Here is a 14,337-nt window from a genome sequence, read left to right as displayed (position 1 = left end):
ATATATATATATATTTCTTTTCCCTTCCTTCTTTTCTCCTTTCCCCTCATCTTGGTTGCTCTTTGTTATTTTTTCCCTTCCACAATATTTATTGTACATTTTGGATCTTATTTAACTCTTTTAATTTCTTACACTAGGGAGACAATACAGTGTTTACATATGTGAGTCTGAGTTGTTTCATTTATGAGTATGGTCTTTAGTTGCATCCTTTAACCTATGAAAGGCTCAAGTTTATCCTTCCTTACAGCTGAGTAGTACTCCACTGTATAAAAATACCACATCTTGTTCATCCATTCCTCAGCTGATAGACATTTGAGTTGTTTCCAAGATTTAGCTATGACAAATTGTGCTGCTATAAACATGGGTGCACATGTATCATTGTGGTATGATCTTTTTAATTCTTCTGGGAAAATACTCAGAAAGGAAATACTTGGGTCAAAAAAGACCTCTAATCCTAGTTTTTTGAAGACTCTCAACACTGATTTCCATAGTAGTTGCACCAGTCTACACTCCCACCAACAGTGGAGAAGGGTTCCTTTTCCACCATAGTTCCACCAACATTTGTTATTGATTTATTGATGATAGCCATTCTTTCTGGGATGAGATGAAATCTCAGTGTTGTTTTAATTTGCATGTCTAGAATGACTAACGATGCTGAACATTTTTCATATATTTATTTGACATTTCTATTTCTTCATCTGAGAAGTGTGTATTCATCTCAGATTCCCATTTTTGGATTGGGTCTAAATTTGCTTGATTTTTTTCAGTTCTTTATATGTTCTAGATAGAAGTTCTTTGTCTGAGGGCCAGTTGACTAAAATTCTTTCCCAGTGCATGGGTTTTCTTTTCACTCAGTTGGTGATTTCTTTTGATGTGCAAAAACTTTTTAATAAGATGAGATGCAAGTTGTTGATTCTTTGAAGTATTTCCTGTGCAGTTTAGTTTTTCTTCATGAGCTCTCTGCCTACCTCTATGTCTTCAAGATTTCTACCTGTCTCTTCCAATAGATTTAGTGATTCTGTTTTAGTATTTAGATTTTTGATCCATTTTGTCTTTAGTTTAGTGCATGGTGATAGACATGGGTCTAGTTTTAGTTTTTGGCATGTGGAAAGCCAGTTTTTCCAGCACCATTCATGAAAAAGGTTATCTTTCTTCCAGTGAACATGTTTAGTTCCTTTGTCAGAGATAAGGTGGCTGACTTTTTAGTTGTGTCTGCATCTTCTAATCTGTTCTACTGATCCTCAGGTCTGTTTTTTGCCAGTACCATGCTGATTTTATCACAATAGCTTTGTAGTATAATTTGAAGACTGTGATGCCTCCTGCCTTGTCTTTGTTGCCCAGGATTGTGATGGCTATTCTAGGTTTCTTCTGTTTCCAAATGAATTTTAGGACTGTTTTCTCTAGATCTGTGAGGTATGCTAATGGTATTTTGATCAGGATTACATTAAATCTGCATAACAGTTTTAGGAGTATGGCCATTTTCACAGTGGTGGTTCTCCCTATCCATGAGCAAGGGATATCTCTATTTTCTTATATACCCTCTAATCTCTTTTCCAGAGTACTATAATTTTCAATGTATGGATGTTTTACTTCCTTTGTAGATTGATTCCTAGGTATTTCATTTTGGGGGGATGCTATTGTGAAAGGTGTGGTTTTCCTAATTTCTCTCTCAGTGAATTTGTTGTTTGTGTATAGGAATACTATTGATTTTTGAGTGCTGACCTTGTATCCAGTCATGCTACTGAATGGCTTGTGAACTCTTGGAGTCTTTTTGTGGAGTTTCTGGGGTCTTCTACATAGGGTATCATATCATCTGCAAATAATGATGATTTAATTTCATCCTTTCCTATTCTTATTCCTTTTATTTCTCTCTCTTGTCTAATTGCTCTGGCTAATGTTTCCAGAGCTATATTGTATAGAAGGGGTGACAGTGGATATCCTTGTTCCTGATTTTAGAGTGAAAGCTTTCAGTTATTGTCCATTTAGTGTGATGTTGCTGTTGGTTTGTCATACATGGCTTTTATCAGATTGAAGTAAAAACCATCTATTCTGATTTTCTGTAGAGTTTTTATCAGGAACGAGTGTTAGTTTTTATCAGGAATGAGTGTTGCTGTAGTATTTATCAAAAACTTTTTCTGCATCTATTGAGATGATTATGTGTTTTGTGTCTTTGGCTCTGTTTATGTGCTGTATTACGTTTATTGATTTGTGTATGTTGAACCATCCTGGCATCCCTGCAATGAATCCCGCTTGGTCATGGTGTATAATATTCTTGATGATTTGCTGCATTCTGTATGCCAGTATTTTATTGAGGATTTTTGCACCTATGTTCACTAGAGAGATTGGCCTGTAGCTCTCTTTTTTGGTTAGGTCTTTCTCTGGTTTTGGTATCAGGGTAATACTTGCCTCCAGGAATGATTTAGGGAGAATTGCTTCCTTTTGAATTTAATTAAAGAGTTTGAGAAATACTGGTGTTGTCTTCTCTAAATTTCTTGAAGAATTGAGCCATGAACCCATCAGCACCTGGGCTTCTCTTTGTGGGTAAATTTTTAATTACATTTTCAATTTCATTAACTAATATTGGGTTGTTCAGAATTTTTATATCTTTTTGATTCAACTTTGATAATTCATACATTTCTAGGAATCTATCCATTTTTTCTGTGTTTTCCATCCTATGAAAGTAAAAGTTTTCAAAGTCGGTATTGAAGATCTTTTGAATTTCCACAGGATCTGCAGTGATTTCACTATTTTCATTCTTTATTGCATAATTTTGAGTTTTTTCTTTCCTTTTTTGATAAGGTTGATTGGGGTTTATCAATTTTATTGAACTTTTTCAAAGAACAGACTCTTCAATTCATTATTCTTTGTATTGTTTTCTTGGTCTCCATTGCATTAATTTCTGCTCTGATCTTTATAATTTCCTCCCTTCTTTGGGCTTTGGAATTAACTTTCTCTTTTATTTTAGAAGCTTGAGGCATGACTTTAGGTTGTGCATTTGTGCTTATTCTGTTTTCTTGATGTGGTAATTCACCACTATAAATTTCCCTCTGTGCACTGCTTTCATTGCATCCCACAGGTGCCAATAAGTTGTACTGGAATTCTCATTTGATTGTAGATATTGTTTAATTTCTTCCTGAATTTTACCTATGACCCATTGGTTGTTCAGAAAGGTGTTGTTTAATTTCCATGTGTATGTGGAGATTTTGCAGTTTCTTTTGTTATTAGTTTCCAATTTCATTATACTGTGGTCAGATAATAAACATGGGATAATTTCAATTTCTTTACATTTACTTAAGCATGTTCTTTGGGTTAGTATACGGTCTATTTTAGAGAATGCCCCATGTGCAGCTGAGAAGAATGTGTATTCTGATGTTGTTGATTGGAACACTCAATAAGTGATTACTAAGTCCGTTTGTTCACAGGTTTGGTTATTTCTGTTATTTCTTTGCTGATTTTTTTGTCTAGTAGATCTATCTCTTTGTGACAATGTGGTTTTAAGGTCCACCATTACAATTGTTTTATTTGATTTTTTTATGTCTATTAATATTTGTCTTATATAGTTGGGTGCTCCTGTATTAGTGCATATATGTTTATGATTGTTATCTCTTTCTCTTGAAATTTTCCCCTAATAAGTATGTAGTGACCCTCTTTATCTCTTTTGATCATTCTTGGTTTGAAGTTCACCTTGTCTGCAAGGAATATAGCTATCCCTGCTTTTTTTCTTTGTTCCTATTGCACGGAGTATTGTTTTCCATTCTTTGACTTTCAGTTTATGAATTTCTTTTTATATCAAATGTGTTTCTTGTATACAGCATATTGTTGGATCTTGTTTCTTGATCCATTTTGCCAATCTATTTCTTTTGATTGGTGAATTGAGGTTTTGTACATTAATGACATAACTGATATATATTAGCTTATCTTTGTCATGTTATTTTCCTGCTGTTGGTTCCCTGCTTTCCTCCTCTGTTTAATTGCTTGCCCTGGTGATTTTTTTCTGATGCTGTTCTTGGAATTGTGGTCATTTTTATCTCTATCTAGAATATCTTTCATTACTCTTTGTAACATTGGTTTTGTGGTCATGAATTTCTTAAATTATTCTTTTTCATTGAAGTATCTTATCTCTCCATTAATTTTGAAAGATAGTTTGCAGGGTATATCAGTCTGCATTAAAAGTTGTTTTCTGTCAGGGCTTGAAATACTTCACTCCAAGCTCTTCTTCACTTGAGGGTTTGTGTTTAGAAGTCAGACATAATTCTAATGGGCTTTCCTTTACAGGTGATCTGTTTTATTTTCTCTAAAAGCTTTTAATATTCTGTTTTTATACTGAATTTCTGGGATTTTGATTATTATTTGTCTGGGTGTAGATTTATTTTGGTCATGGCTGTTTGGAGTTATATATGCCTCACTTACTGTATGTCAGATTCTGTTCTTGTGCTTGGGAAATTTTCTGCTATTACTTCTGCAAATAATCTTTTTATGTCATTTGTGTTGATTCCTGCTTTTTCATTGACATTTATGTCTTATATTGTTTTTCTTTTCATCATCTTCCAGCTGTTGAATAGTTATTTCCTGGTTTCTTGTTATTTTTAAGAGATCTTTCCTTTCATGATCACTAGCTGCGAAGTCTATCTTCTGTTTCATTAAAATAGTTTTGCCAACTTTCAGTGGAATTTTTAATGTTGTGGATATCTCTTTGAATCTGTCTCATGCATCCTAATTCTTTCCTATATTGTTCGTTCAAGGTTTCCCTCATTTTTCTTGTACCTCTATTTTTCATCTGTGTCTTCTTTAGATATGTTGAACAATTCTTTCATTATTCCTGTCATTTCTTTTTTTAACTTGACAGATTATTTCTCTGATGTTCCTGCCCATCCTGAGGACAAGCAAGAGGATTTTCTTCATCTCTTCCCAGGTCAAACGTTGTGTCTGCCACACCCCAGACATCTTCTCCAACTTTCTGCTTTACCCAGTTAGTGGGAAAAGAATCTGCTGTAAGTTCCCACTCTGAAATTTAAAAAGTATCTTTAATTTTACTAATACCACAACCATGGGGAAGGAGCTTCAGTATTCTAAAGACTGCACTTCCTGTTTATTCAGATGTAACAAAAACAATAATAGTGACCTCCGACAAATCATCTAATCTCTCTGTGTCTGTTTCCTCAACTGTAAAATGGAATGAAAATAGAGCCTAAAAAATAGTGCCTAACTCAGGAGTTATGAAGACTAAGTGAAATAATACAATAACATGCTCAGAACAAAACCTGATGCTTCATACACAACTGTTAGCTGTGGTTGGGTTGTTGTACTTTGTCATTTATGAAGAGCTTAGAAGTTCATTTTGTACCCATTTTACAGAAGAGGGACCCAATGTTTAGGAAAGTTAAGCAACTTGCTTCCTTAGTGAATCCAATTACAATGTGATCCAGGAACTAATCAAATGATGAAGAAGTTCCCTCTTGCTCTAGCACTTTTATGTTTTCCTTTCTTTTCTACTTGCTTTCCTTCTTCCTCTTCCTTCCCATCCTCTTTCCTTCTTTTTGACATCAGTAATGGTAAATTTGTAATATCCTTTATGAAAATCTCCAAATCACATACCACTCTTGCATTGTTAAGTGGAGGAAGAGCAGTGTGGGCAGTGGTGACACCCTCTGCTCCTCTGGCCTCTTAGCAAGAATTAGGAGTTGGGTGGTCAGAGGGCCTCCACACTCCCTCTAGTGCACTGCCCCCTACTGGAAAATCAACTAACTCCCTAACTCACAGCTCACGGCTCACCTGATGTCCACTGCCTCCTACAAAAGTGGTTAATTTTCACATCCAAATGTATTTACCACTGGTGGTTGTAAAAACTTTTTCTGCTTTGAACTTTACAGCTCTTTGGAACTGGATGTAAAATGTCCCCAGAAATCTTGAATCACCAGCAATGCTGAAGGACACCCAGACACTTGATTTAGAAGGCCTCTGTGTGAACCAGACAAAAACCTGAGATAGCAATGCCAAAACTATAACTTCTGATTCTTCTTTATTTATTGTAAGAAAAATTCAAAACTTTATTGCACATCTCAGTGGTCTGGTTAAGCAGGAAATGTTTCAGGGACAAAAAAAGTTAAACTGAGTTTGCCTTTAGAATTGAAAGAAGGAAAAACAGTGCTAAGAGTGCTGACTTCTTGGTGCAGGAAGAAACAGAAAGCCGCTTGAGCTAATTTAAATAAGACAGTTATGAGAATAGCAGGAGTCATCTAAAAACTGCAGACTTGTATACTCATTGCTATCCCACAAGGGTCCCCAACAAAATTCATGTTGAAATTTAATGTGTTAATGGATTATCTTGAGAGTAAATTAGCTATAAAACCCAAAAGTGGGTTTGGCTGAGTCTTTTGCCATTTGACACCCTGTACCACTCACCAGCAAGATCTTTACCTGATGAGGTCCCTTCACCTCCCAGCCTCCAGAAACATGTGCTAAGTAAAACTTTATCTTTTATAAATGACCCAATCTATGGTGTCCAGCTATAGCAACAGGAAGTGAACTAAGACACATTCATATTCTTTTTCTTAAGGAGGATCCCCAAGTTGTACAAGTTTCAGGCCCTACAAAGCCAGATTCATCCTGTACTCTGAGCCTCAGTTCTCTTTGCACACTGGCCATGCTGACACACTGACGGGGCTATTACCAGCCAGTACTACATGGTATTCCCAGAACTTCACTACCTAGAGTCTCTGCCCCTCTCAGCTCAAACCCTGGATAGGAAGGACCACTGTAGATGCTAGCTAATCAATGCCTTAGCTGTGCCCTTCTAGTAACCTGTAAGAGTAGATGGGGAAGGAGCCCTTTGACATAAAGATAGGTTTACCCTTTGAGCATCGCCTGTGAGTGTGATAAGTTCCCAGGAAATGTGACTGCAGATTGTGTTAACTACAGCAGAAAGCATGACATAAAGACCCTGAAGAAAATAGTCAAATCATTGGGCATGTTTAAGGTCCTTGCTTTGATCCCCAACACTGTAATAAATAAGTAAACAAGTAAATAGTCAGCATATGCAATATAAAATATATTTCTAAAAAGAAAAGGAAATGGATCAAGTCCTCAAATTGCTCTTCCTTCTCTTCTCTCTCTTCTTTTTTCTTCTCATAGTCCTTTGAAGGTGACAGTGGTCAGGGGGCAAGGGGCTGAGGTGCAGCGAATCTAACAAGATGGAGAGTGACCAGGATGCAGAAAGTTGTAGCAGGGTGAGATGGGGAGCAAGTCTCCAAGCTCAGAGGTAGTTGGCATTGTCAGGACATTGTTTACACAAGGGAACTGAGAAGAGAAGTAAATAAATTAAGTCTAATTGGAGCCAGGTTCTCACTAATGGAGAAGCAAAAGGTGGAATTCAGAGGTGACAAATTGTAATTAGAAGTGTTCCTATGAGCTTGTGAGCAAACAGACAGATGATGATAGATGTACGTGTCTACATATGTACAGAGTGGGTGTAGTGTGTGCACACAAACATGGGATTTCAGCTCTGTTTGCTGAGATGGCCTAGAAAGCCATTATACCCACAAGAAAGGAATACCCCATGCTTGGTTTCTGAACATCACCTTTCGTTAAAGGAACCAGGGCTTCTTGGCTGATTTCAGGAGCAGGAAAAATACAAAACAAAGATGAAACATCTTGTTCTAGAAAACCCTTTGACATTCTTTATGTCAAATGATATTGTAGAACCATCAAAAGTACACAGAAACCAGTCTGAATGAACTCATTAGCCAAATCCAGGACAACTAAGCACCAAACTATATGATATTAGTGGGTTACAAGCCACTGTCCAATTTAATATGAATACATAGGTAGGTAGATAAGTAGATAGATCTACTTCATCATAAAACGTCAACAAATAAATGTAGAAGGAATGATGGAAGTCAATTACTGCCACTTAGCAACTGTTGTAGGGGTTGTTGATAAAGGCGTCTAGTGATTCTTAAGACTGGGGAGAGGAATGTGAGATGGGCATAGCCCTGGAATATCTCTTGTCAATCATCAAGAAGGAAATCGTAATGTTAGAGTTGAGAAGTCTGGCAGGCACCTTGACTGGACAGATAATCAAGGTTCATGTTGCTACAAACAGGAAGGTCAAGCCTGCATGCCCCTGATGAGATGCCCTGAGAAGAATCCAGCTTCATTTCTGTGGTTTTCCTATCAAAAAGCATGGCCTGAGGAAACACTGGGAAAACCCAATGAGAGACCTGTCCTCTTTATAACCTGGTGAGGTCAAGAAAGATAGGGAGAGTGAGGAGCTCTTCCATATTGAAAGGGAATAGATAAACATGACAACCAAAGGCCATTTGTGATCTTGGACTGCATCTTGAATAAAAGAAAGATTAATGGGGTAGTGGACAGCTCTGAATAAGGTCTGTAAATTGGGTAGCCATATTGTATCTGTGTCATGTGTTGATTTGGAGGATTTGTGGTTGTTGTATAGAGGAACATCCTTGATTTAGGGAGGTACACAATGAAGTATTTAGGGATGGATATATAAGGCCTATAGCTCATTCTCAAGTAGCTCAGAAAAGGAAAGATGATAATGGATAGATGTGTACAGAAAGAGGTAATGAAGCCAAGGAAGCAAAGTGTTGACCTTTGGGGAATGTGGGTAAAGGGATAATGGGAGTTCTTTGAAATCTTCTTGCAACATTCCTGTAAGTTTGAAAGTACCTCAAGATAAATTATTAAAGTTCGTTTGTAAAAAAAAAAATTTCCTGAAATTGTTACCCACACCCCCAAACTTTTGCCCTAGGGAGGGAGTTCTTCTTCCCTCTTGCATCACAGCCTCTAACAAAATCCCTTCCATTATCCACTTCAGTAGCCAAGTGCTTCCTCATCTACTGCTGACCTCTGCAGAACATCAAAACCAAATAAAATAAGTTTTACAATCTCCCACAAGAACAAATGAGAAATTGGTTCTGCTTTGGTAAAACACTCGGAAGTAACTCTGCTTATAGTCACAAAAGCAAACAACTAGTCATGCTAAAAATAATAAGCATTTAAAATGTTAAAATTAAGTGCCTCTGACAAACTGTTTAGTGCCAAGGTAAAAGCACTACCCTAATCATTTTAATAATTTATTAATAATAAAAATTGGCAGTAAAGAAGATCAGTACGGTAGAACACAGAGAGCTCATTTTTGGAAACCAGACCATCCTGGGTTCAAATTCAGTCTCCTCCACTTTCTAGTTGTGTGACTTTGAGCGAATTATTCATCCCTTCTGAACTTTGATCTCTTAAGATATAGATTGTAGACAGTCATAAGCTACTTCCTGTGCATGTCTGTGTGCTTAGCGAGCTCTCATACACAAAGCACCCTGCATCTGAGAGACCTCAATGTATATTACTTTCTGTCAAACACAGAGAAGCCTCAAGTTCCATCCACACCTCTGGGCCGTGCTTTAAGAAGCATCCTAACAAACAGAGGCACTTCACTGGCTTCACTTGGGCCTCTCCAGGCCCCAAACTCCTGTAGTTTGTAAATTCTTTCCTCCATCCTAGCTTTTTCTTCCCCATCTTTATCAACCAGACATCCTTTAATCTCACAGTACAAAGTCCAGGCCACAACCATGACATGCCCAAATTTGTTCTCCCCTCAAGACATGGCCTTTCACTTCTTGTAGCTTATAAGCTAGAGAAAACAAGAGAGAAAATGCTTGTGTGTCTTAGCCTGTCTGCAAAGAGCAGCAACACAGTAAAAAATTGGACTGAGATAAATTTTCTGGGGATTGAACTTAATAGCAAAAAGCCAAACAAATCTCAGGGAGCACACACATCAGACAAGAGGGCACTGCTTTGGGCCCTTGCATCATGGAAGTTGGTGTATCCAAAGAAACATGTGTCATCTTTTACAAGCCAGGGGATGTCAGGTCAGCAACACTCGTGTTCTTGCCTCCTATAATTTTCACATCTGGTAGGGTGCATCGCTCCTAAACCACTGTTTCAGATCTAGCCCCACCATCATCCTGCAGCTAATCCTTCGCTATCATCCTGTTGACACCGCAGGGAAGGGAGAGAAGAATGGGTCTCTGGAGCTTCTGACTCCCATACAAATTGCTTCAAACCCAAGGAGGGACAGAAAGGAAAAGACAGTGGAGATAAATGGCTTAAAGGTCAATAATTCTACAAGCCCCAGCTGAGCAAGCCTGCTCCAAATACGCTCCTTAAAGATCCCCTAATACTACAGGTATTCTTTCAGTAGACAGACTATGAAATAGCACTCACTGCTTTGGGGGACAAAGGTCTTTTTTCTTATTAGCAAAGAAAGTCAAGATAGAAGTCATAATAGAAATTTTAGTACATATAGGCAAGCCAAAAATAGGAATGAGGGAAGAAAAGAAAATCATCTATAATCCTACTGACATATGTATTCTCTTTTGGCACATAGGAAGCCTCTGCATGAACTTTTTCAACCTGCACTTTTCATTTAAGAAAGGACGATGAAACATGGCCCCTTGTACTAAGAAGCCTTCCACACTATCTTTTTTGATTGTTGTACTGTACGTAGGACAACAGTATTTAACTAAATCACCAATGGTGAATATTTAGGTTGTTCCCACATTTTGCCACATAAATAATACTGTAATGAATGTTTTACAACTCAGTCTTCACCTGTATCCATGATCGTTTCCTTAGGACAAGTTCCCATATGTAAAACTAATATAGTGAAAGCATGAACACTTTTAATGTTTTTGCCTAAAATCACCAGTTTTGTTGCCAGAGAAGTTTTATCAATGAAGTAATACAGCCGTACATTCAGTGGATCATAGCTGCCATGTTCTGCCATTACCTTCTTTATCTCACTATGAAATTAATGGTGTGTAATTTACTTACACCATTCTAAAGGATAGCGCGAGGTTTAGAAGCTGTGAGAAAGCTGATATAGGAATGAAGTGTCCATAGTTCTGCAAGTCTTATTCCCATCTGCTTAAAAAGGGTCAACAATACATAGACTATCACTGTTGGGCCCTTGAAATCCTATCTACTTGGGAGGAGAGGCACAAGGATTGCAAGTTTAAGGGCAGCCTGGGCAATTTAGCAAAACTCTGTCTCAAAATAAAAATTAAAAATAATTTTAAAGAACTGGTGCCCCCTGGGTTCAATCCCAAGTACCTGAACAAAAACAAAAATCATAGGCTGTTGCTTAAATTCTTCTCTACAACTAAAGTTTTCAAACAAAAAAAAAAGGGGGGGGGACTTACATTAAAAAATTGTTTTTTATTTTTTCCTATTTGTAAAATTTTACCAGCTCAATCTAGATTTGAAAAGACAAAAACAAAAAAAAAAAAAAAAAAGGAAAGACAGTTATAGAGTTTCCCCAAACCCCACCACCCAGAGGTTACCACTGTGAACACGCTAGTGGATTCCTCTTCGTTCTTTCCTGGCACTTACACTGAGTTCAAGTAAATCAGACGATATGGTTTTGTTCCACTTTGCAGTCTGATTCTTCACATTTCTTCCTACAGAGGGTTTTCCCACCTTCATCCACTCAGGACACTGCCTCACTTGACTCTCACACTTCCACGAGTACATAAACCATGAGATGTCTGGCCAGGGAAAGCCATGCACTTCTAAGGCTTTGACCACTGGCTCCAGTACTGGGCTCCTAAACACTCCTAACAGGGCCTCCAGCTATAACAATCTATAATCCATTAGCTGGGACTATATTAAATCTAGCAAGTTCATCCTTAAGTTCTCAGCTCTTACTCAGGGTCGATATAATAAACGACTGTCTGAAGAATGTTTCTGCATCTTCTGCAAAATCTTTGAAGAGAATGTCTGTTATATGCTTCTCTGTCCCTTTTATTGAGATTCTTATGATAAATTTAAACTCACATGGAGTGTCAGGGAAAAGTTTGGCTCTCCTGACAAATGGCTATAGTTTCTTTTATCCAATAACTCATCACATTTTCCCTTTCGCTTTAGCTCAATTTAATGCGCAATTGCAGTAACTATCTTCTGCTAAGTTTCTGGTTTAATCATTTCATCTCTTCATCCATATAACTTTGGATATTTTATCTTTAAACTCATGTCCTACAGCCTATATTTTTAATTGTCAGTCATCTCAAATCTGATTGGAAGTTAATAGGAATACAAATCATGAATAAACAAACAATCATCTTGACCTCCAGGTCATCTCTTTTAGAGTCATGCCTGCCTTACTAATTAATAATTGCTTTCATTAACCCTAAATTCTCTCCTACTATTTCCAGGCAGCTGCACCTAAACAGCCGTAATAAGAAGCACTTGGGAACATTAAACTTGACAGGGAGGGAAAGAGTTTTCTTAGGGATGAATTGTCTTATACTGGTGTCATTTAGTCATTATCCTTCTAAATGAAGTCCTGGAAAGTCTTGCTGACGAATGTGTATGAACACATCTCCTACTCACCGGGGGCATCCCAGAGGACACCCCCTATCTTGCAGCTCTTCTGCTTCTTTTGCATTTACCACTTTAAATAAATGTTCACTTTGCACTATACTAGTCTTGGCTCCCCCATTTTTCGCTAAGAGCTCTACTTCTCCATTCTTTGCCAGAAAGCAAAGACCCGAAGACAGAGGGTCATTATGGGGGACTCGTAGCCCCCCTTCAAAGACACCCCACCAGATGATACAGGCATGTTTCCCCACTTTTACATTTGTCCCCTTGGGGATATCTCTGCCTCTTAAATCCCCCCTACTCACTAAAGCCCACTCATTAAGTAACTGATCGAATCAGAGGCCACAATTCATCTCTCCTAACTTCTCAGCTCCTTGACTTGAAGCTTGGTCCTATGACTTGCTTTGGTCAATAGAATGGGACAGAAGCCTAAGCCTAGAGAACTGGTGAGCTTCCACTTGCTTGGCTCCCTTATGTTTCTTCTAAAGCATGAGCACAACTTCTCTTGGAGACCTTCAGCTCCTTCATCCTGGGGCCAGACAAAGCAGAATGTCCCCAGAGGACTCATAGATTCATGAATGAAGCAAACAGGTTGCATAAGGTGTTGTGGTGATTTCTTATGCAGCAGAAGCTGACTGGTACACTCTATAATAGCCATCCTTGAAGATCAGGTTCTAGTTCTGGTCTCTATCCTTTTGTCCTTGATTCTTCAAACCATTCAACTTACTCCCAGGTCACCTACAAAGTAGCCTCTACTTCTATTACAGTCCCAATGGCCCTAGCTCAGGGTAGAGTCCATGGCCTACAGCTTGAATCTCCTAAGAACAAGGAGGTATGTATCCCCTTAATTCCTGGAATGTGTGTTCTTGATACTAAAAATAATCAAAACTTACCAAGCATATGCTAACAACCAGCTAGGCCCTACCCAAAGTACCTACATGTGCTGTAAGGCACTCCCTACAATTGTGTGGCAGGTATTATTATTTTTGCTGTACATGCAAGGAGATTGACATCTGATACACTTACAAGATTGATACAAGCCTCACAACCCCACAGAGGAGAATTTAATCCCAACCGTGTCCAACTCCAGGACCCATACAATGCTGCCACCTTTCAGTTTAGCTCATGCATAGGAATCACTGTTTGGTAGACAAAGTGGTCCTGGTCATGGATGCAGTCTCTGCCCATCCTTAGGAACAGGCTCAGCAGGCTAGGTCCTGGTTTCCTAGCAGCAGCCATATTTGCCATTGCATCCTCCCACTTGAACCCCTCATCAGAGGTGGCTTCTTATACAAAAATTGTGGCAGGAACTTGCAGGGCCCCGTCTATGTCATGCTAAGCAGTAGTGAGACCTTAGGGAGCCATTCTGTGACTGAGAGAGCTGAAGTACTCAGTAAAAAGGAGCAATGGATAATCAGCCAGCTTTCCAGAAGTTTCTGGGAGGATCTTTGTGTGGCTGTGGGAGATCTGGACTATGCTGCTTCTCTAGCATACAGCCTGAGCTCCCTGCTACACATGAAAATCACTGAAGCACAAGGCAGAGCTGGATGTGGCCCTAGGGAACTTTGGTTCCAACTTCTCCATTTTACAGATGGGGAAACTGAAGCCCATTTGTTTACAATGTGGTGTCTCACTCCCTGCCTTCTAGAAGTAGGAGCAAGAGTTATACTCATGGGGAGCACACCGGTCTCTGCTATAGTTTGGCTGCTAAATGCCCCCAAAGGCCAAGGAGTTAAAGATTTGGTTCCCATGATGGAACAACTGGAAGATGGGGGTAGTTTTAGAAGGGAGCCCTAGGGGGAGGTCCTTAGGTCACTGAGGGTGACCTTTCAGGGGACAGTGGGACCTCAGCCTCTTTCTCTTGGCTCTTTTGCTCCCTGGCTGTGAGATGAGTAATTTGCTCTGTCACGTGATCCTGCCACCACCATGCAGCACCCCTAC

The 14,337-nt window shown here is 38.7% G+C and overlaps 1 long non-coding RNA gene across 2 annotated transcripts in view; it reads right to left on the bottom strand.

Annotated features, from left to right (window-relative positions):
* The window catches only part of LOC102012565, a 56,315-nt gene that overhangs the window by 15,072 nt on the left and 26,906 nt on the right, over nt 1-14,337 (bottom strand). The window contains exon 4 of one of the 2 annotated variants that reach the window (XR_001231617.1): nt 7,105-7,296. The exons of the other annotated variant lie outside the window; for it this stretch is intronic. This is a non-coding gene — a long non-coding RNA (uncharacterized LOC102012565). Of the gene's footprint in view, nt 1-7,104; nt 7,297-14,337 lie in introns of those variants that run through there. 2 annotated transcript variants of the gene reach the window in all.

The sequence above is a fragment of the Chinchilla lanigera genome, unplaced genomic scaffold (assembly GCF_000276665.1).
Source record: "Chinchilla lanigera isolate Chin_1 unplaced genomic scaffold, ChiLan1.0 scaffold00106, whole genome shotgun sequence".
Classification (NCBI taxonomy): domain Eukaryota; kingdom Metazoa; phylum Chordata; class Mammalia; order Rodentia; family Chinchillidae; genus Chinchilla; species Chinchilla lanigera.
The sequence above is the reverse complement of the archived record's forward strand: the minus strand, read 5'-3'. Positions and strand labels throughout refer to the sequence as shown.